This window comes from Papio anubis, chromosome 10 (genome assembly GCF_008728515.1).
Source record: "Papio anubis isolate 15944 chromosome 10, Panubis1.0, whole genome shotgun sequence".
Classification (NCBI taxonomy): domain Eukaryota; kingdom Metazoa; phylum Chordata; class Mammalia; order Primates; family Cercopithecidae; genus Papio; species Papio anubis.
In genome coordinates, this window is record NC_044985.1 from 17,819,236 (window position 1) to 17,838,265 (window position 19,030).

Sequence of the window (19,030 nt, forward strand, 5' to 3'; positions counted from 1 at the left end):
GGGTTTTTTAGCACTTATAGTTAATACATAAATAGAATCATGCAGCTCTCTAATTTGTTCTGGACAGTGGGCCACTTTAGGGATGAATTGCTCAGCATTTCTGGCAGAGGAACAGCAACCACTTAGGATATCATTGATTGATCTTTGACAAACCTGAGAAAAACAAGAAATGGGGAAAGGATTCCCTATTTAATAAATGGTGCTGGGAAAATTGGCTAGCCATAAGTAGAAAGCTGAAACTGGATCCTTTCCTTACTCCTTATACGAAAATTAATTCAAGATGGATTAGAGACTTAAATGTTAGACCTAATACCATAAAAATCCTAGAGGAAAACCTAGGTAGTACCATTCAGGACATAGGCATGGGCAAAGACTTCATGTCTAAAACACCAAAAGCAACGGCAGCAAAAGCCAAAATTGACAAATGGGATCTCATTAAACTAAAGAGCTTCTGCACAGCAAAAGAAACTACCATCAGAGTGAACAGGCAACCTACAGAATGGGAGAAAATTTTTGCAATCTACTCATCTGACAAAGGGCTAATATCCAGAACCTACAAAGAACTCAAACAAATTTACAAGAAAAAAACAAACAACCCCATCAAAAAGTGGGCAAAGGATATGAATAGACATTTCTCAAAAGAAGACATTCATACAGCCAACAAACACATGAAAAAATGCTCATCATCACTGGCCATCAGAGAAATGCAAATCAAAACCACAATGAGATACCATCTCACACCAGTTAGAATGGCGATCATTAAAAAGTCAGGAAACAACAGGTGCTGGAGAGGATGTGGAGAAATAGGAACACTTTTACACTGTTGGTGGGATTGTAAACTAGTTCAACCATTATGGAAAACAGTATGGCGATTCCTCAAGGATCTAGAACTAGATGTACCATATGACCCAGCCATCCCATTACTGGGGATATACCCAAAGGATTATAAATTATGCTGCTATAAAGACACATGCACACGTATGTTTATTGCAGCACTATTCACAATAGCAAAGACTTGGAATCAACCCAAATGTCCATCAGTGACAGATTGGATTAAGAAAATGTGGCACATATACACCATGGAATACTATGCAGCCATAAAAAAGGATGAGTTTGCGTCCTTTGTAGGGACATGGATGCAGCTGGAAACCATCATTCTTAGCAAACTATCACAAGAACAGAAAACCAAACACCACATGTTCTCACTTATAGGTGGGAACTGAACAATGAGATCACTTGGACTCGGGAAGGGGAACATCACACACCGGGGCCTATCATGGGGAGGGGGGAGAGGGAGGGATTGCATTGGGAGTTATACCTGATGTAAATGACGAGTTGATGGGTGCAGCAGACCAACATGGCACAAGTATACATATGTAACAAACCTGCATGTTATGCACATGTACCCTACAACTTAAAGTATAATAATAATAAATAAATTAAAAAAAAAAAAAAAAACAATAAGGCCGGGCACAGTGGCTCACGCCTGTAATCCCAGCACTTTGGGGGGCCGAGGCGGGCGGATCACAAGGTCAGGAGATTGAGGCCATCCTGGCCAACATGGTGAAACCCCATCTCTACTAAAAATACAAAAATTAGCTGGGCATGGTGGCATGTGCCTGTAATCTCAGCTACTTGGGAGGCTGAGGCAGGAGAATCACATGAATCAGGGAGTCGGAGGTTGCAGTGAGCTGAGATCGTGCCACCACTGCACTCCAGTCTGGTGACAGAGCAAGACTCAGTCTCAACAAAAAAGAGAAAAAAGAAAAAGAAAAACAACAAAGCTGGTCACAGAGCTGGTAAACTGGGGACAGCCAGAGCAAGAGTTCTGTAACAGCAGAGAACAGTTCTCCCTTCCCTCAGAGACGTTTTCCAGCTCTTCATTTGAAATGCTTTGCAGAAACCTGGAATTCTGGACATTCTGGTTATTAATATAAAGACTCCTATCATTCCATAGCTCCCATCTCCATTGACCTCTACCCCATCTCTAATGACCTGTTACAGCTTTGACATCACTCGCAGAGCAGGATTTAATGATGACTCATCTTTGATACCTCTTCCTGCCTAAATTCAACAGCATCCTGGCCGCTCACAGTTGAGTGCATTTACCAGAAACAGCAGCATTTCCTGGGTGCTTGCTGGAAATGCAGCATCTCAGATTCCACTTCAGACCAACTGAATCAGAATCTGGTCAAGAATCGGCTTCTAACGTACTCACAACTCCTGCTGCTGCCGCCAGCCTTGGAACCACATTCTGAGTAGCAGGAATGTAGACCTCAGTGTTTCCTAACCCTACTGATCATAAGGTCTGTTGGGGAACTTCTTCAAAATACCTGTTTCTGGGCACAACTTCAAATCCTTTGAATGAGAATCTTCAGAAAAGGGACTTTGGTATTTACAGCCAGCCCAGGTAGTTCTTCTGGACGGGCAAGCAGAGGAAACACTGGGAATCTAATTTAGAGTTCCAGGCTGAGCTCTCAGCTGCCTGCTCTTCTCCTGCCTGGATTTGTTGCTTAACAGATGGAAGCACAATACTGCTCCCACTAGGCCTGTTTCTTTTTCCCTTTTGTTCCTCCAAAGACTTGCTACCAAATGCTGTGTCTTCAGCATCTGGAATTGTTTTTTACCTTCTCTCTATGCAGTTAGGTAAGAAAGGATCTTGGAAGGATTCAAATCCCAATTCTAGGCAAAGATATGTTAATAGCCACATCCCCGTGGCAATGCTGTTTAATGTTAGTGTTTTGAAGACAAAAATGCAGATTCCTGGCTCTGGTTGTTCTGCAGGTTGTAGCCTTAATACACTGGTCGGTCTGAGTACGTAAGTTTTCTTGAAGACTGACAAAATGCAAGAACAGTGTTAGTAATGGAAGAAAGGAATAAAAATGATAACTGTCTCCATCTAGGATGTAGGAAAACAGTATTTGTTAAGGTTTTCTATCTCTCTGAAAAACTAGTAAATAATATAGTTGCCTAAAATTCTTAGGACCTTTATTAATTACTTCAATATTTTTCCTTCCTTAGCCTTGGATTTTTGTTGTTGTTGTTGAGACGGAGTCTCGCTCTGTCACCCAGGCTGGAGGGCAGTGGTGCGATCTCGACTCACTGCAAGCTCCATCTCCCGGGTTCACGCCATTCTCCTGCCTCAGCCACCCGAGTAGCTGGGACTACCGGCGCCCACCACCACGCCACCCGGCTAATTTTTTGTATTTTTAGTAGAGATGGGGCTTCACCATGTTAACCAGGATGGTCTTGATCTCCTGACCTTGTGATCCACCCGTCTCAGCCTCCCAAAGTGCTGGGATTACAGGCGTGAGCCACCACGCCTGGCCTGGATTTTTTGTAAGATAATAGCGACATTAGTACCTGCAGGGCTCCTCCTGTGAAGACTAAGTGAATGCAGTGCGTAGACCAGTGCTTCTCAGTGGGGGATGACTTTGTATCCCAGGAGACACTGTTGTTTGTCATACCTGAGAGATAGGGGCTGGTACTGGCTACTAGTGGGTAGGAGCCAGGGATGCTGCTAAGCATCCTACAATGCCCAGGACAGCCCCCACCACTAAGATTATCAAGCCCCAAGTAGTGCCCAGGTTGATCCAGACCAAATACTCTCCATGTCTTCAGAACTTAATGATTATCACCCTGCCATCTCTCTACCAACATCTGGCCCCAAGTTACCTGATTGGTAGAACCAAGATTTGAAACAATGTTCCTCTGCCTCCAAAGCTGTATTCTTTTCATCCCAGCATGCTGACTCCTACTGGCAGCAGACTATGGTAATTTTTTCATGTTGATTTATAGGAGGTGCTGCAAATTGCAAATTCTGTTCTCAGTCCCCCAAATTCGCTGCATATCTGCTCTCATTATGTCATTTTCAGATGGAGAATAGAGGGTTGAAGCTTGGAGGAACAGAGGAAGCACAATATACAGAAAGTTGACATAGACTGGGATTTTTATCTATTTTGTTTTAAACAGAGCAACTGAGCTCTTATGAGAATCAAGAGATTTAAAACTTAATACAGTTTAGGGGGGAAAGCCAAAGACTCAACTACAGAGGCGGAAGTAGAAGTAGGCTGGAAGTAACTAACAATTTCTGACTTGTCGTGCCACCAGATAGAGCTCATGGAGTCTCCACTGCCCGGGCAGTCCTTAACATCCTTTGAGAGCCAAAGTGTTAAATATGTAAGAGCACTCGATAATGAACGCGTAATTGAAGCATGGGAAAAATCAGACACTGTGAACTCGATTATGATGTGTTGGTAACAAGGAGTGAAAGCACCTAACCTATTCAGTGAGGTCTGCAGATCCATCTACAAATGAAAAAAAATATATAAATATTATTCAAAGGGTAGACTAGCTACAGTGCCTCATGTTTAATTTAAAATGCACTTGCATTCAACCTCAGATGAACAGTTCTGAAATGTCATGAAATGCTGGGAACTTTCATGGAAAGAAATCTTGCGGCAATCATAATATTAGAATTTGGTTGCCCTAGGGTGTCCGTAATCTTAGGACAAAAAATACTCTTTTATGTGGAAATACCCTGTAGTTACTAGGAGCCTTTTATTATAAAGAAAAAGAGAGACAATAAAAAGGAATTTGTTCTAAGGAGGCCTTTAGAGTTGCCTTTAATTGTTTCCTTTACCCACATAGCTTGCCATTAATACTGCTCTATTACACTTTCAGAAAGAAGAATCGGATTTTCCACCACGTCGCTGAAGAGGCATGAGAGTGGGACTTGGGCTATTCTGAGATGGAGGCTTCGCTGACAGCAGCCATCCAGATCTAGGTCTGCCTTCCTTTTTCACCTTATTAGCCATTTGCACCTTATAGTCCACAGGCCTGTGGAGGGGGCAAGGGACAACCAGGGGACAGCCATGTGGACAGGGAGCAAGGGAGGAGGAGTTGGGGAAAGTGCCTAAAAGAAGAGGGAGTACCAAGCGTGCCTTAAATATCTCACAGGTTTCCAGCTGGCCTAGCAAAACAGAAACGATATAGAGATGTACACAGGGGAGCGCCAGGTAGAATCTACCTACCAAGGATACCATTGATCTTAACAAAGAATAGCCAAGTGTTATGGAAGAGAAAAGGAGAATAAATCTGACGAAAGTCGGGGGTGTTGAAAGATGGTCAAGGTGTTTGGAAAGAAATAGAAAGGGAGGATGGGCTTAGCAAATGAGCAGACTCTAAAAGCCCATTGGAATTGTCAAAATTAAGGTTAGACACCAGGGAGAATATTTGTATCATGACACATTGAAATAATAAGTATATTAATTTATCTATCACATTCAATGCTGAGACAGATTATGTACCTTTTGTAATCCACTGAACACTCCAGAATTTAAAAAACGCTAAAGAAGACACATACCGTACCGCAAAGGTGAGAAAAAGGAGTGGTTGCCCAAGACCCCACTTCTGTTCAACTTCATGAAATCGCCTGTGGAATCTTTTAAATAGGGATTCTGAGAGATTCTTCTGGTTTGTGAGGAATCTGAGATTCTAAAGGCTCTCCAGATATACCCCTGAACAGTAATCTTTTACCAGAGGGGCCAGTGGCTAAGACACTGTGAAAGATACAGAGTGTAATACTGAGCATTATTTTTCAGATTTTGGAGGGAATGTGGCCAAGAAAGCAAGATTTTTTTTTTTTTTTTTTTTTTTTTTTTGAGACAGGGTCTCACTCTGTCGCCAAGGCTGGAGATTACAGTGGTGCAATCATGGCTCACTGCAGCCTGTAGCCTTCACATCCCAGGCTCAAGTGATCCTTCTAGCTCAGCCTCCTGAGTAGCTGGGTTTACAAGCATGCACTACCACAACCAGCTACTTTTTTTTTTTCTTTTTTTTTTTTTTCTCGTAGAGATGGGGTTTCACCATATTTCACAGGCTGTTCTCAATCCCCCGGGCTCAAGTGATCTACTTGCCTCGGCCTCCCAAAATGCTGGGTTTACAGGCATGATACACCATGCCTGGCTTAAATTTTTTTTTCTTATTAAATGTATCAATAATTTTATTTAAAAAAAGAGGCATGTTTGTTTTGCCTTCTAAAAATACATGTTGTGACAAGCATATAATATCTATTAACAAAAAGAAAAAATTAGTTTGCAAAACTCTTAATTATAGCTTTATTTGATATGTAACTTTCTGCATCATATGGTATTAGTAGCAGCTAAAATATATTGAGGGCCAGGCACAGTGGCTCATGCCTATCACCCAAGGCTTTGGGAGGTTGAATCAGGAGGATCACTTGAGGCCAGGAGTTCAAGATTAGCCTGGGCAACATAGCAAGACCCTGTCTGTACAAAACACTAAAATTAAAAAAAATTAGGTGGTGTGGTGGTGTGCACCTGTACTCTCAGCCTACTTGGGAGGTGTAGGAGGGAGGATTGCTTCAGCCCTGGGATTTAAGTTTGTAGTGAACTATGATTGTGCCACTGTACTCTAGTCTGGGCTATAGAGTGAGACCTTGTATTAAAAAAAAGAATAAAGTATTAAGCATATACTATGTTCTAAGCACATATTAACTCATTTCATACAGACAGACATACATGCACACACACTCCTGCTGTACCATGTGCTATTATTATTCTCATTTTATGGATTAAAAAATGAGCAAATATGTGTGCAAAAGTGTGTGTGTGTGTGTGTGTGAGTGTACATGTAGTTTTAGGTAAAAGAATAAAAGATCTCCTAATTGTCCTTGACTGATACAGAATTTTTTTTAGGCTATAATTAATATTCTTGTGTTGTGCTGATTAAGACTTTTATCAGTTCTTGGGCTAAATATAAATATTTATACTCCTTTTTTGTTGACAGGTTTTAATAGTTTAAGATAGATTCGTGGAGAGGGTAAAAGATGAATAGCAAACAATTGATGGATTCTTCTAAAGTTTAACGTTAATGATTAAACAACATCATCTGATGACTTAGTCAGCAACTCAAAGACAATAAAACATAACCAAATCTGTCAATTAGCATTTTCGTCTTCTCTCCCAACAGAGCTTAATGGCATCTGCAAAATGCAATTTTCAACCCAGAGCTCTTTGACATTTTCTATTTCCTCCCGTGTTCCTCTCCCGTTGTTCCCGTCATGACTGAGAGCAGCAACGTGTTCTGCTCCTTGGTGGCAAATGCATCACCTGCCATTGAAAGGAAAGCAATTATTGTGTCCTCGCTAAATCTCAGGGATGACTTGGGTACTGCTTTTCCACTTAAGTGCATAAACAGCCAACCCAGGATCAGTTTTAAGTGGCTGAACCTTAGCAATAGCAGCTGGGCTACAGGTTGATGTCACCTGAGGTGCCCATTAAAGGTGTGGAAAGCTGCCAGACAAGAATGACTTCCAGTAACTATGACTGACTTCTCCCCAGGGGGAGCATGCCGCATTGCCACACACAAAGTGACAACGACTGCGAAGATAGCATTTTGCCTTTATCTTCCTGGTCCTTCAGTTTGAGGACAGTGACACGGGCGTGGAGGTTAGGCTGTTTCTTGGATGGGTTTCCAGCTGGTGGGAGTGGATGCTATTTACACAACTGTCAGGAATTACAATTCTTCCTCTTCCAGGCAGCTATGTTTAGCTCACATGTGTGCCACACATGTGTAGACCCCTGTCTAACACCACCATCTCTGAACCTTCAAGAAAGAAGATTCCGGGTGATGAGAAAAAGTGTGCCCTCAGCGAGACTTCAGGGAGTACCTTGGAGCTTTACATCTAATGAGGATATCTAAATTGTTTTTCTAAGCTTCAGAGTCAAGTGCCCCGACAAAACGGGCTCAGTATAACATTTCCCCTTGAGTTATTTTTAAATGCACCTTTCTTTTTTCACTGAGCTAAAGAAAATTGTCTTATAAACACCATCAATGCACCAAATGAAAGATTCCACTCTAAATAAATATGGCAAGCCTCTGTTAACCAGAATCCAACTCTCTAATGCACCCAATTAACCAGAATTAAGTTCACTACCTCATTTTTAGAATAAAAAACCAATACTTAAGAGCATATAATAATTTCAGCCAAAAAAAAAAAAAAAAACCCACAAAATTTTCAGATCTTTTTCTGCAACCACTTGTCTCTGCGGTGCATTTTTTACCTGTTTATACAGAAAATGAGTTTTTAGAATAATGATTGAGGGAATAATCATGCAGTCAACATGTAAACACAGAATTATTGGCATGCTTGTGCTTCAGACTTGAATGTTTTAGGAAATAATGTCCACTGTCTTTGAAAAGAAAATGTTTAAGGATTCTGAGATTAATGATAAAGCAAACAAATTTATATTCACCCCTACGCCTTGGGCTCCTAGTATTACAGAAAAAAAATAATAAGTGTTTCTTTTACCCTGCTATTTGCTCTGCTTCTAGGGGAGGTCTGGAAGCTTTCCTTCACTTCACAGATGGGTGACCCAAGGTGGGAGGTCAAATGACTTGCTCAGAGGGAGGCAGCATGTCAATACCCAATGCAGGGTTAGACACCAGAGGTGTGGACTGAGCCCTTCACGGGCATATCCATCACTGTAGAGGCGTACAGCTTGAAACTACTTTTCCGAAAGGTTCTCTTTGGAGGGAAAATTCTGGTCTCAAAAAAATGAAACTTTGATTACCCAGCAACAGGACTCCTTGCCAGCTCTTTTTTGAAATAATTATGAATCTAAAACGTGCCCTCAGTTTCTCTAAATTTCCCTTTAATGTTCACCGTCAGAATGAATACAACACCTCCACAAATTAAGTCTTCCCAGAATTAGTTCAGAAGTACGCTTTCTATTACTCTGACTAGCAGCTCCTAGAGTTTCATAGGAGATCAGGAGTTAATTCTTTTCAGAGTTGCTCCAGGCAAAAAAGCAGGGGATGATAATGTTTAGGTACTTTTCTCCCTCTTTTTTAGATAAATCCCAGGGCCTGAGGTCTGAAGAGGTCATTAGTCAGCAGATGGTATTATACATCGGAAGCGGAAAGGCTATGGAGTCACTGGGGGCTGGGTCTGAAGCCTGGCTTGAGGCCTTTAATGCATTAGCAATGAGTGTTAATGCTCTCTGCTTTCTTCCATGCCTAGGAAAAGCCATGGCCTTGACAAGCTCAACAAATAGAGTGTGGAAGCGAAGTCACACAGAAAGACTCAATGGTCCTACATTTCTACAGCTACTATCCACATTAGCCACACTCTGTCACCTTGTCAACCACCACTGAATTACTAGTAGAATTGACAGTGGTGGCCATCTAGCATCTTCCTGCTTACTTTCAACACTTTCCATAATCATATCTAAGTCCTTAGAGCCAATCAGACTGCATTGCTGAACACTATCCAAGAGAAAACTTCTCAAATCTCCTTTGCCAACATTTCTATATCATGTTTATTTTGCTCACCTACATAGTGAGGGACTGTACTGGATGTTGTGTGGAAATGAAAGTGATTAACACACAAGGAAGGTGCTTGTTTCAGCTGCACATGTACTAAAACTAGAAAGCTACAGAGAAGATTCGGATGGCCCTGGGCAAGGATGACACCCAAGTTTGTGAAGCACTCCATATAGAAGGGAAAAAATTAAAGACACAAGGGAGGACTTTGCAACCTCCTATGTGCATACACAGATTTAGTAGAAGGCGCTGTGGTAAGGGTTGTAGGAGGGACTCAATTTGCTATCAGAAGAAAAGTCAAGGGAAAAAGGCCATTAGTAATCTGTTGAGAGATGGTTTATTTCAATAGTTATGTGTGTGGACGCTGGAGCCATCCTGCTTGGATTCAAAGGGTGGCTCTGCGACTTAATGGTCATTTGACCTTGACCAAGTCTCTCAGTCACTTTGTGTCTCAGGTTTCTCTTCTGTAAAATGGGGATAATAATAATGATTCCTGTTTCATAGGGCTTTTAAGAGGATCATGTGAATGAATACATATAAAGCTGGCGCTGTTGTATTAGACATTTCTTTCGAAAGCTGAATTGGAAGTTCTCACGGTGGTGGTAAAGTATCTGTCATGGAGGGCATGCCATGTGACAGATGCTAGCCTGGGCACTTTTATGTTCATAATCTTATTTAATTGAACCTTCCGAGCAAATAGATATTATCACCCAGATTTTAAAAGCTATTGATCACAAGAGTTGAATACGTTGTCTGACATTTCATAGGTGGCCAGTGGCAAAGTGGAGATTCAAGACCATGACTGTCCAGCTCCCAAGTTCATGCTCCTTCTGTCCCTCAGCACTACCTTTGAACATTCCTCTGTATCTACATATAAAAAGAATTTCCTTTTATTGAGTATATGTAGATTGGGCTTGGTTATCAAGCTGTTCTCCAGTCATAACTACCCCTTGAAGAAGGCTGCTGCCCGTTTTAAAGGTGGAATCGCAGTAATGAAGCATGTGGAGCAGCAGATGCCTTACCAGAAAATAATTAGCAAAATTCCTGAATCAGGGTGCCCCTCACACTGCTGCAGTGCAGAAAACAGTGAACTGATTGATGTTAGATTTTTTATCTTGGTAAGAAGGAGCAGGTCAGCTCCTTTACAGCATGTGGCTGAGCTGGGTCTCTACTGTGAATCAAAGAGAATAGAAAGCCAAACACAGGTCCATTTACTTGAGGTCATTCACTACCTTCTATAATAATGACATACATTTGCTGAGTGCTAACTGTGTGATATTCATTGCGCTAAGTGTTTTGCATAAAATGTCTTAAGTTTCATATGGCCCAATGGTGCAAGCATGTTGTCATTCCCATTTTATAAGTGCCCAGATCTAGACACGGAGCACTAAAGTAACCTGCCCAACCCTTCCTGGTATCCATGGAATGTCTCAGTGGTATTGGGATACAAATGTAGGTACTCTACTTTCTGAGATATAATTACTGCCTTATAGTTTCTTACCCCTTTCACTCTTAATCAAAGCAAAAAATAAACTGACTTGAAACAAGCAAATTGCTACACTTGACAATAGAAATATAAGCCAAATCTGAATTATTAGATTGCTAGTAATTCTTATTTGACTATTAATTGGGTGCTTTAGCTGGGATGGGTGTACCTTTTTCTTTCCTTTAGTTGGATAATTGCAAGTGAAAATTTTGGATATTATCATTCATGTACAGAGAGAGCTAGAAGTTAGCAATTACACAAATCCCCTTAATCCTGTATGTATTTTACCTGCACTGTAAATCTCCTTCATTTTAAATCTGCCACTTGTTCTATAAAAAATGTATAGACCAAGGAACCACAAAAAAGTTAAATAAAAATTTTTGCCTAATGATATATTGATTGTGCATACATATCTTTACTTTTGCATATTCTATGTTGCCATTAAAAGATCCATTAAAAGCTGAATTCAAATAATTATTCACTGCTCACATTACTATGATAATCAATTGCCTATTATGAAAATTTTTGCCATCTTTAAGAATTGCTTTGCTAAGTGAAGTAATTAGAACTGATATTTTATTTTCTATTTCAGTTCCAAAAATTGATTTTATATGCTAATCAGAGTGTGGAAATTGGGACATAAATTTTATAAACAAAATGAATGGCTAGTCAGGCTTCCTACTTGACACTTTATATAGTGTGTGGTGTTTTTCAAGGCATCTTGCTCTTGACAACACACTGCTGATTGCTGTATCTGTCAGGACTAGGTAGGAGAAGTTTTTCGTTTTATAGAGTCTTAAGTATCTGAAATTCCAAGAATTAAGAGGTGTGGGCCTTCAATCAGTACAGAGGGTGGAAAACCACATCTTTTGTCCATTAAAATAGCCACTATTTCTTAGAGTCCCAAGAGAAAAGCAGAGGACAGACAGGTATCATTTACCAACTGTCTTGAGTGTGCCTGGTGTTAAACTCCTGACACATATGTTTTTTCTGTTCCTCATCGTTATCTGCCTAGGTAGTTTATAAGGAAGCAGACTCAGACTAGGAATTTAATTTGTGATCACACACCCAGTAAGCGGCTAAGTTGGGAATTAATCCCGGTCTGCAGGTTCACAAGACCACACTTTTCCTTTCCTTTAACCAGGCCAAGTGCAGACAGCTGAAGTGAATACATCTCAGCACAAGGATCAAGCTTCATTATGATTTTGCCCTTTGGCACAAATATCTTGGTAATGTTTCAAAAGAAAGTTAATGCCTTCACTTGGTTTTTATGTGATGATGAATTGTAGAGGAAGATCCAGGAAACCACAGGTTGAAGATGCATTTGGAAGCAAAAACACAAATAATATTTTCATATATATTACTGGAATTATGAGGTGAAGTGAAAGGAAGAACGAATTTGGTAAAATAAAACAAGATGGTAGTCTCAATTCCAGCTCAACTAATAAGAAAATGGGAAATTCTGAGTAAGTTCCCTATCTGGGTCTGAAACAGCTCATTTTTTAAATGAAGGGTTAAGCTCTTTAGGTAAGAGATTCTCTTTTTGCTACACTGGTGGCTGATAAAGTTTATTTCATCTCTAAAAGTGACAGGGAGTAGCCTTCTGTTTGGCAGAGGTACATCCCTACTGGGTCTCACTCTCACAGGAACAGAAGGGGCACTCATTAAATACTGTCACTCTGTTTTGCCCCCATGATCCCAGGTGTCTATTAGAGAGACGTAAGTGACATTTTTATAATAAATACCAAACAATGAACGTTGTCAGATCCTTTAGGGCCTTGGTCATAGATCAACAGACTTCCTATGGCCATAGCTAGAACTCAGGCCTCTTTCCACTTTGCTTTCTGATCCTCCACTCTCCTTCATTTTATCATCAAAAAGAACACAACTTACTAATATGCCAGTAGGGCAGACAATTTTAATTTTTCACATAGTATATGGACCCACACTCAGCATACCTGGGTTTAAATCCAGCTGCTGCTATTGTGTAGCTGAACTTCTTGAACTTCCTCTAAACTTTTCTGGCCTTGGAGTCCTCATTGGTTTGAGATTTCTCATGTCCTTTATGCTCCAGATTCAGAACAACTTGAGATGCAGGCTTACAGAAGCAGTTAACTACCAAGCTGGGGTTCTGCATTAATGCTCTGCTAAATATCTGTGCTATAGGGATGAGTTCTAATCAGACTGACATAGAAAGAATTTCCCTCCTTATTATGGGGTAAAATTCATACATTACCCCCAGTACTTTAGAATGGGGTTATATTTGGAGATAGGATCTTTAAAGAGCTAATAATGTTCAGATAGGGTGCGTAGGGTGGGCCCTAATCCAATATGACTGGTATCCTTGTAGAAGAAAAGATTAGAACATTACCAGAGAGAGACAAGTGGATGCACAGAAAGACGACCACATGAACACACAGCAAGAAGGTGGCCATCTGCAGCCAAGGAGAGGGGTTGCAGAAGAAGCCAATCTTGCCTACACGTTGATCTCAACCTTCTAGCTTTCAGAATTGTAAGAAAATGAATTCCTGTTCTTTAAGCCACTCATTCTGTGGCACTTTGTTATGGCAGCCCTAGCAAACAAATATGCTCATTATACCAATAATCAACTTCCTTGGATAGAATGGACCATTCTTAGGATGAATTTCATGCTGTAGCAGGAAATGCATATGTTTAAACAATTTTGCCCCCAAAGTTAACAAACACTATATAATATGGGCTATACTCAGATATCTAAATATTTTATTCCTTCACGTACAAACATTTGAATCAAATATTCAAAAAGTCTAGATTTTAATATTAGCAAGTAATAGATTCTTGGAATATTTAAAGAGCATGATTGAAGGATAAGCTGAATTATATGGGCTTATTGCATTTTTTGTTTGTTGAAATTAAATATTTGAATTTAATAATTTGGTTCAGAAAATATATAGCAAGTTACCATCACAGACATTTGTTTTTTAATGCTGTGAGGCAGTGGAGTGAAATTCTATCTATAGAGTAATGGCAACATGCTATTCTCTAAGGCTCCCAACAAATGTTCAAAGATGCAGAGTTCCTATAAAAACATACCAGTTCTAAATGCACACGAATGATTCTGTCATTGCATTCTAACTTCTTAGTAACAGAATGTAGTAAGTAAGCATTCAGAGCCTAAGGTCTTTACTCACATACTAGGAAACTGAATCATGCACCCCCATCTTATAGCACAGCCTTCATTCTGAAAGATTAAATCCTATTGCACCATCATTAATCAATTCTTCTCATAGTATTCCAGCAAAAATAATACAATGCGTATCAGGTTCTTTTTTGGTACATAAGAAGACAGACATAGCTGATTTGCTGAGGCAGGAGGCCTGTTATATGGTGTCATCAAGACTAAAACTACCAAGTATTTTGTGTTTTAGTCCGAAAAGATTTATTTTCTCTTTCCAAGAGAATGTGCTATGACATATATGCTTTCTTTAAAATACAAGGCCATGGCCAGGCATGGTGACTGATGCCTGTAATCCTAGCACTTTGGGAGGTCGAGGCAGGCAGATCACTTGATGTCAGGAGTTTGAGACCAGCCTGGGCAACATGGTGAAACCCTACCTTTAAAAAATATATACAAAAAGTAGCTGGGCATTTAGGTGCTCACCTGTAATCTTAGGTACTCAGGAGGCTGAGGAAAGAGAATTGCTTGAACCTGGGAGGTGGAGGCTGCAGTGAGCCAAGATCTTACCATTGCACTCCAGCCTATGTGACAGAGTGAGACTCCATCTCAAAAACATAAATAAATAAATATAAAATACAAGGTCACTTTCCCATTTCTATGATCCTGCCTTCTGATCAGTTACATGCAGGGAAAAATTAAAGAAATTTCAACAGAATTAATATAATCTGAATTATTTTGAATTTATCAATTTTCCTTGTTTCTCTCTCTAATAGAGAGAGAATATTTCTTATGTCTCTCAGCAATAGAGAGAAACGAGAAGTTGTGTACATTTTAAAAAATGAGTGTGTCAGAAGAAAGAATCTCCTAGAAATAATGAGAAGTTTATGGAACTTTTTCTCTTTTGATCTTTAAAAAGAACACAAGGCTAAGTCACTGGGATAAAAAAAATTCTATGAAACAGGTCCTCTGGCCTGTGAATCCATGGCTGCAGGCTATTTTTAACAAAGCATATACACTGTATAGGTTGCTTTGGTCTTTGAAGGTCTTTCAAGGATGAAATAATTCCATGACTTTTGACATTTGAGAATCTTTATGGGTGTGAAAGGGAACTAATTGAACAAGTGGGCTAAGCTGCCAGGAACAGAGATGGAGTAGCCATATTTTAACCAAGCATCGTAATATGCTCAGTGGCAGCCATTAATTTATTTCTGCCAAGACAGATGGCCTTCTCCTTGATACCAATGGGGAAAAAATAATTAAGAAAATCTAGAGCCAGAATGGAAAAGATAGGCTGTCTTTTGACAAGGTGATTCTTCAGTTTGCAATTAACAACTGATAAAGTACTACGCATGTTAACTTTGGGGAAGAAAAGCTAGTCATTTGAAATACCAATCTCACTTTCTTTTCAAGCTACCTTTCACTGGTATCTGCCCTTTCTGTCCCATCCTGCAAGTAGGTCATACATTTTACAGAAAACAATTTAAAAGAATGTCAGTAGATATCAGCTATAATTCTAGAAACTTCTGCGTGGTCTTTGGTTTTACATATATGGTTTCAGAAGCAAATCCAGTGGGCATTGCTAACAGTCACACGGTTTAGCTTCTGGGTGTTAGAAAGCAAACCTCCACTCCTGTGCCCTACAGACACTCTCTTCACTGGAATTCTCAAAATACATGATCCCTGGCCAGCAAATTATTATGTTTTTAAAATTATACTAACTGCCATACATATCAAGGACGGCTTTTCATGGGGCAAAAGGGAATCATTTAAGAATTCCATCAGATCACAGCAGTAGCAAGTTATTCACACCTACCTTGAGTTGACTAGCAATTTTTTTGTAGCTTGGAGGTAACTGGTTTTTTGTTCAAATTGAGAATAATAAATTCTAGCTCTCATTACAGTAACGAAAAGCAGCTCTTGGTCTCTTCATCTTGAAGAATGTGCAGAGAACTAATTTCCCCTCAGAGGTCCTTTGCTCTGGCCAGACTAAGTTTTACCAAAAGAACACATGGTATTTCAAACATTGGAAGACTTAGCCTTCTTTTCTTCCTCCTCTCTTTTCATTCCACAAATATTTATTAAGACTTCATTTTGCCTTAAGTTGGATCCTCTGTAATTGCCATAATATTCTATTATTTTGACTTACAACAATGGCTCTGGATACCCCTTGACAATGCATAAGAAAGAGGAGATGAGTAAGATACACGACCTATCTGTAAAGATCTTATAAACAAGTTGATGAGCCAAGAGTGAGGTAACAAGAATATAACAAGTGAGTGTTGTATAAGAATATACAAGAGTGAGGTAACAAGACCTATAACAAGAATCCTTGGTGAACCTAACTTGAGCGGCATTAAATAATAAAGGTAATAAGAGTTCAGAGATGGCAAAAATCCCTACTACAAAAGTAAGCAGTGATTTCTTTTTGAATGAAGAGATGAATATAAATCTTAAAAGTACATTTGGAAAACACGACATTCTATCACAGAAGCATTCCATTCCTCATGCTTATTGCACCTGTGTTTTCTTCCTTATCTCAGCAGCCAGCGGACATCCTCAGAAGTAATATTGTTTCCACACTTCTCATGCAACATTGTGAAAATGGTTTTCCTTAGATACCATTCTAGTCACCTGCTTCATACAAACCACTCTAGCTGTTCATACATCTTTTCAATCAGATTATAATATTTACCTATGACCTTGTTTTAACTGTTGTCAATTCAATTAATTCCATTTACGTATGAATGAAATCACTAAAACCATTAGATCAAATGGATTCCGCGTTATCTTCTACAACCACATTCTTTTACCCCATGGGAAAAAAAAACACTTATTAGAGTATACATACAGCTATAAAGATGTCAGAATATAGCAACATAAAAATGACCAACTGGGCCAGACCCAGCACCTATCTCTGACTTGTCATTCTGGAAGTGAGCAGATTTTTTCTGTACCCACACACTTGAAGGTCATGACTAATTCCCCTCACTAACAAGAACTCCTTCAGGCAATGCTTCTAAAGGGGATAAGGTGGAGTGGGCTCTCTTTCTTAGAGGAACATAGTGATGCTCCATTGGGAAGAGAAATACGTAATTCAAAGAAAACCTTCAGGTAATTTTGATATTTTATTCAATCCATCCTCAGGTCCACACTACTGAAAATCATTACTGTATTGTACATATTTCTTCTTGATATCAAGCTCAGTGAGTACCAAACTAACTTCTCTTATCTATTATCAATCTGTTATCTGAGAATGCATCAAGATAATTCAAGGTTATCCATATTTCACAATACTGGTGTTCAAATGTCCTCCCATATTTGCCAACTGTTAAGTAAAGTAATACACCACCCACCACACTTAACCACTCTAGATTATCCTTTTTTTTTTTTTTTCCTTTCTTTTACCAGTATCTCTCCACCCACACTGTAAACTCCTATCTTTCCTGTCTTTACATTTCCAGCACCTGGGACAGAGCCTGGACTTTGAAGTTGTATAGAACCACATTAAATTGCCATTTTTTGCCACTTAACCGTGGTTGCATAGTAGCAATTTCATAAGGTTCAACCTAATAATTGTAAGCCATGACTAATGAATAGAAGAATTTTAAACAGGATCTAAACATTCTTTAGGGCTTCAGGGAAAGGAAATGGGGGAGGGAAGGAAACTAAGATTTCCTGAGATTTTGATGCAGTAGGTCTGGGGTGGGACCCAGGAAGCAGCATTTTAACTAGTATCGCAGATGATCTGATGCAGATGCCCCACAGACCATGTTGTGACAAGTGATGCCTTTAGGGACACAAAGGGAGTAGAATAAGCTTCTGGTCAGTTAGAAGGCAGCAGGAGACAAGGCTACTCCCAACTCCTCCTTTTCATGCAAATCATCTTCATCCCATCCAGAGTAAGCTGTGTGAGCCAGAGTCAGAGAGCCCTGGGCAGTTTGCATGGCTGTCCTTATCAGGTCTTATACTAGTATGCTTTTTTTCCAGAGGTATTTTGTTCTTTGGAAAGTCCCTAGCAGCTTTGTGCCTGCCACTCAACAATACCCCCTCCAGCCACCATCTGCACTGTGTATATGCAAGGTGGAATCATTCAGCTCTTGCATCCCCAAGTATTCCTCGTTTAGGAAAAGGGTTCTCTAATGTGCTCAGAGACAAAAGCACCCAGAGGTCACTGTGTTCTTTGTTCAAGTGGCTGCAATGTCTGAAAACACAAGGGACTTCTTGACAGATTTCACAGTGTTGTGATTAATTAGTGCCCATACTTGACAGGCTAGGAGGTCACCAGAATGGTCCCTGCAGGATGGTGCAACACCTCTCCATGTCAGAGCAGTGAGGGACAGGTGGATGATGATTTCCACAACTAGATGGGAGGTAGTGTAGAGTGGGCTGCAGCTGCAGGCTCATCAGATCTCAACTCGCTTGATCCCACCTTCTAAGGTATACTAAAGGTGAAGGCTTATTCATTGAAAATCAGCAACACAAATCCTCCAAGGCAACGCATCACAGATTGTGTGATGCACTGAAGGACATGCTGTGTTAATGACTGCATTTGTTACAATTTGCACAGTGCATCCTGCTAGGCAGCGCTCATAAGGGACAGCACATTAAACTTATCATGTTATGTCACTGAACATATCATGCAGTGAGATGAAGTATCAGCACACTATTCATTGCGTATGTTTCCGAGGGTTTCCAGATTAATAGCTATCTTGAAGAATATAAAAAAAAAATCATAGGTTTAATGCACACATATACATGAAAGTAAGAAACATGTTAGTAGCAAAAAATGACAAATACATTGCCTACAAAAAGAAACACATGTATCTGCACGTTTAAAAAAAAAGGATAATAAAACCTGTGCTCAGAGCAGAGGATTATCACAGAGGCCGACAGTATAAGGAAAATGTAAAAGGACAAAAATAAAAAAAAATTCTAGTCTTTGAAAAATTTTATTGTTTATGTCTAAAACTGAGATGGGACTATCAAAATCTGAATTTCATCCATCCACGCATCCATCCATCCATTCAACCATCCATCCA

The 19,030-nt window shown here is 39.8% G+C and overlaps 1 protein-coding gene and 1 non-coding gene across 3 annotated transcripts in view; one reads left to right on the top strand and one right to left on the bottom strand.

The window, feature by feature from the left end:
• Nucleotides 1–19,030, bottom strand: part of NCKAP5 (NCK associated protein 5) — a 914,274-nt gene that overhangs the window by 680,792 nt on the left and 214,452 nt on the right. The gene's annotated exons all lie outside the window — the stretch shown is intronic.
• Nucleotides 9,421–9,526, top strand: LOC116269260. Its single transcript, XR_004176743.1, has one exon. It is a non-coding gene; the product is annotated as a U6 spliceosomal RNA (small nuclear RNA).